This window comes from Rutidosis leptorrhynchoides, chromosome 4 (assembly GCF_046630445.1).
Source record: "Rutidosis leptorrhynchoides isolate AG116_Rl617_1_P2 chromosome 4, CSIRO_AGI_Rlap_v1, whole genome shotgun sequence".
In the NCBI taxonomy this organism is placed as follows: domain Eukaryota; kingdom Viridiplantae; phylum Streptophyta; class Magnoliopsida; order Asterales; family Asteraceae; genus Rutidosis; species Rutidosis leptorrhynchoides.
Window position 1 is genome coordinate 630,369,034 of NC_092336.1, and position 4,981 is coordinate 630,374,014.

Here is a 4,981-nt window from a genome sequence, read left to right on the forward strand (position 1 = left end):
TCTATTTCTTCACCCGGTTCCGATTCTTCTTCCGGTTCCGATTCTTCTTCCGGTTCCGACTCTTCTTCCGGTTCCTCTTCGGGAACTTGTGAATCAGTCCACGAATCATTCCAATTTACATTTGACTCTTCATTATTATTAGGTGAGTCAATGGAACTTGTTCTAGAGGTAGACATCTATCACATAATATCAAACGCGTTAAGAGATTAATATATCACATAATATTCACATGTTAAAAATATATAGTTTCCAACAAAATTTGTTAAGCAATCATTTTTCAAGTAAACACGGTCGAAGTCCAGACTCACTAATGCATCCTAACAAACTCGATAAGACACACTAATGCAAAATTCTGGTTCTCTAAGACCAACGCTCTGATACCAACTGAAATGTCCCGTTCTTATTGATTAAAAACGTTCCATATTAATTGATTTTGTTGCGAGGTTTTGACCTCTATATGAGACGTTTTTCAAAGACTGCATTCATTTTAAAACAAACCATAACCTTTATTTCATCAATAAAGGTTTAAAAAGCTTTACGTAGATTATCAAATAATGATAATCTAAAATATCCTGTTTACACACGACCATTACATAATGGTTTACAATACAAATATGTTACAACAAAATAAGTTTCTTGAATGCAGTTTTTACACAATATCATACAAGCATGGACTCCAAATCTCGTCCTTATTTAAGTATGCGACAGCGGAAGCTCTTAATAATCACCTGAGAATAAACATGCTTAAAACGTCAACAAAAATGTTGGTGAGTTATAGGTTTAACCTATATATATCAAATCATAATAATAGACCACAAGATTTCATATTTCAATACACATCCCATACATAGAGATAAAAATCATTCATATGGTGAACACCTGGTAACCGACATTAACAAGATGCATATATTAGAATATCCCCATCATTCCGGGACACCCTTCGGATATGATATAAATTTCGAAGTACTAAAGCATCCGGTACTTTGGATGGGGTTTGTTAGGCCCAATAGATCTATCTTTAGGATTCGCGTCAATTAGGGTGTCTGTTCCCTAATTCTTAGATTACCAGACTTAATAAAAAGGGGCATATTCGATTTTGATAATTCAATCATAGAATGTAGTTTCACGTACTTGTGTCTATTTTGTAAATCATTTATAAAACCTGCATGTATTCTCATCCCAAAAATATTAGATTTTAAAAGTGGGACTATAACTCACTTTCACAGATTTTTACTTCGTCGGGAAGTAAGACTTGGCCACTGGTTGATTCACGAACCTATAACAATATATACATATATATCAAAGTATGTTCAAAATATATTTACAACACTTTTAATATATTTTGATGTTTTAAGTTTATTAAGTCAGCTGTCCTCATTAGTAACCTACAACTAGTTGTCCACAGATAGATGTACAGAAATAAATCGATAAATATTATCTTGAATCAATCCACAACCCAGTGTATACGTATCTCAGTATTGATCACAACTCAAACTATATATATTTTGGAATCAACCTCAACCCTGTATAGCTAACTCCAACATTCACATATAGAGTGTCTATGGTTGTTCCGAAATATATATAGATGTGTCGATATGATAGGTCGAAACATTGTATACGTGTCTATGGTATCTCAAGATTACATAATATACAATACAAGTTGATTAAGTTATGGTTGGAATAGATTTGTTACAAATTTTCACGTAGCTAAAATGAGAAAAATTATCCAATCTTGTTTTACCCATAACTTCTTCATTTTAAATCCGTTTTGAGTGAATCAAATTGCTATGGTTTCATATTGAACTCTATTTTATGAATCTAAACAAAAAAAGTATAGGTTTATAGTCGGAAAAATACGTTACAAGTCGTTTTTGTAAAGGTAGTCATTTCAGTCGAAAGAACGACGTCTAGATGACCATTTTAGAAAACATACTTCCACTTTGAGTTTAACCATAATTTTTGGATATAGTTTCATGTTCATAATAAAAATCATTTTCTCAGAATAACAACTTTTAAATCATAGTTTATCATAGTTTTTAATTAACTAACCCAAAACAGCCCGCGGTGTTACTACGACGGCGTAAATCCGGTTTTACGGTGTTTTTCGTGTTTCCAGGTTTTAAATCATTAAGTTAGCATATCATATAGATATAGAACATGTGTTTAGTTGATTTTAAAAGTCAAGTTAGAAGGATTAACTTTTGTTTGCGAACAAGTTTAGAATTAACTAAACTATGTTCTAGTGATTACAAGTTTAAACCTTCGAATAAGATAGCTTTATATGTATGAATTGAATGATGTTATGAACATCATTACTACCTTAAGTTCCTTGGATAAACCTACTGGAAAAGAGAAAAATAGATCTAGCTTCAACGGATCCTTGGATGGCTCGAAGTTCTTGAAGCAGAATCATGACACGAAAACAAGTTCAAGTAAGATCATCACTTGAAATAAGATTGTTATAGTTATAGAAATTGAACCAAAGTTTGAATATGATTATTACCTTGTATTATAATGATAACCTACTGTAATAAACAAAGATTTCTTGAGGTTGGATGATCACCTTACAAGATTGGAAGTGAGCTAGCAAACTTGAAAGTATTCTTGATTTTATGTAACTAGAACTTGTAGAATTTATGAAGAACACTTAGAACTTGAAGATAGAACTTGAGAGAGATCAATTAGATGAAGAAAATTGAAGAATGAAAGTGTTTGTAGGTGTTTTTGGTCGTTGGTGTATGGATTAGATATAAAGGATATGTAATTTTGTTTTCATGTAAATAAGTCATGAATGATTACTCATATTTTTGTAATTTTATGAGATATTTCATGCTAGTTGCCAAATGATGGTTCCCACATGTGTTAGGTGACTCACATGGGCTGCTAAGAGCTGATCATTGGAGTGTATATACCAATAGTACATACATCTAAAAGCTGTGTATTGTACGAGTACGAATACGGGTGCATACGAGTAGAATTGTTGATGAAACTGAATGAGGATGTAATTGTAAGAATTTTTGTTAAGTAGAAGTATTTTGATAAGTGTATTTAAGTCTTTCAAAAGTGTATAAATACATATTAAAACACTACATGTATATACATTTTAACTGAGTCGTTAAGTCATCGTTAGTCGTTACATGTAAGTGTTGTTTTGAAACCTTTAGGTTAACGATCTTGTTAAATGTTATTAACCCAATGTTTATAATATCAAATGAGATTTTAAATTATTATATTATCATGATATTATCATGTATGAATATCTCTTAATATGATATATATATGTATACATTAAATGTCTTTACAACGATAATCGTTACATATATGTCTCGTTTAAAAATCATTAAGTTAGTAGTCTTGTTTTTACATATGTAGTTCATTGTTAATATACTTAATGATATGTTTACTTATCATAGTATCATGTTAACTATATATATATATCCATATATATGTCATCATATAGTTTTTACAAGTTTTAACTTTCGTGAATCACCGGTCAACTTGGGTGGTCAATTGTCTATATGAAACAAATTTCAATTAATCAAGTCTTAACAAATTTGATTGCTTAACATGTTGGAAACATTTAATCATGTAAATATCAATCTCAATTAATATATATAAACATGGAAAAGTTCGGGTCACTACAGTTATTCGGTTTCGAAAATGAGGAAAGTTAGCTCCTCGGTTTATTGGTCCGTTTAAGATTTTAGCTCGTATTGGTGAAGTGGCGTATCATTTGGAATTACCCGAAGAGCTTGCGGGGATCCATAATACATTTCATGTTTCCCATCTCCGTAAGTGTCTTGCGGATGATTCTTCATGGGTACCATTAGACGAGATTGAGCTAAACAACAAGTTAGAGTATGTCGAGAAGCCGATTGCTATACTCGATGAAAAGGTAAAGAGGTTGAGACATAAAGAGGTGAGAACTTTTAAAGTTCAATGGAGTCGTAGTAAAGGTTCCGAGTTAACATGGGAACCCGAAGAGTTTATATTGGTGTATCTTCCGACTTGTCATGCGGCTTGGATCGCGAGGGCGCGCTCCGTTTCAAGTGGGGGAGAGTTGTAACATCCCGTTTCTTCATACGTGTCTTAAGGTACTTATTTAATCGTTCGAACGTTTATATTTCGCTTGTTTATGTGATTAAACGATATAAAGTGTTAACTCGATGTATACGAGATATATTCATATGGATATGTTTGAGAATGTATGCATGTATAAGTATATGCATTGGTTTTGATAGTGTTAAGTCATGTGAGACTTAAAGATGAAGTTTAAACGTATGTAGGAAGCGTGAACGAGGTGTACAAGTCGAATAAATTAATAGTTGTATTAAGTTGTCAAAATGGCCAGTTACAGGCCATTGCCGCGCAGCGGAGATCTTGGGCTCACCGCGACAATTAAAGCAAATCAAAGTCAGGAGTGAATTAAGACAGCTCGAAAATCCAGTGTATTGCCGCGCCGCGACAATTGTGGTCGCGACGCGACAAAGCTGCAGATCTGACCCGTTTTCCCTATTTAAAAAGAGGTGGTCCAAGGGTATTTTCTTCTTTTTGCGTATGGATCTGATTGGAGCTTTAAACCTCAACCACTACTTATTCAATTTCTTTTCTCTTTTCTTCTTCTATTTACTCTCAAAACATAAAATCCCTTTAAATTAAAAGTAAGATTTGAGAGTGAAGAATTGTGAATCGATCTTTGGAGCAAGAAGTAAAGTTGTTCTCCTTATTCTTAGCTACGAACCAATAGTGTTGGTAAGTCTTAACTCCATGTTTTAAGTTTTAGTTAATTTGTGGCTAGGGTTTGGGCCATTAAAGACTTGTAAGACCCATTTGGGGGTTTAATGGGCGAATTTGGGTCATATTGATGTAAGGAAACCCTAATAACTATAATCTAGGGTTTGGCTATGTAAATCGAGATTTGTAAGTGTTAGATGGGGTTGTTAGTCACTAATACACTTATAAATGATGAAAGTATTGTTAA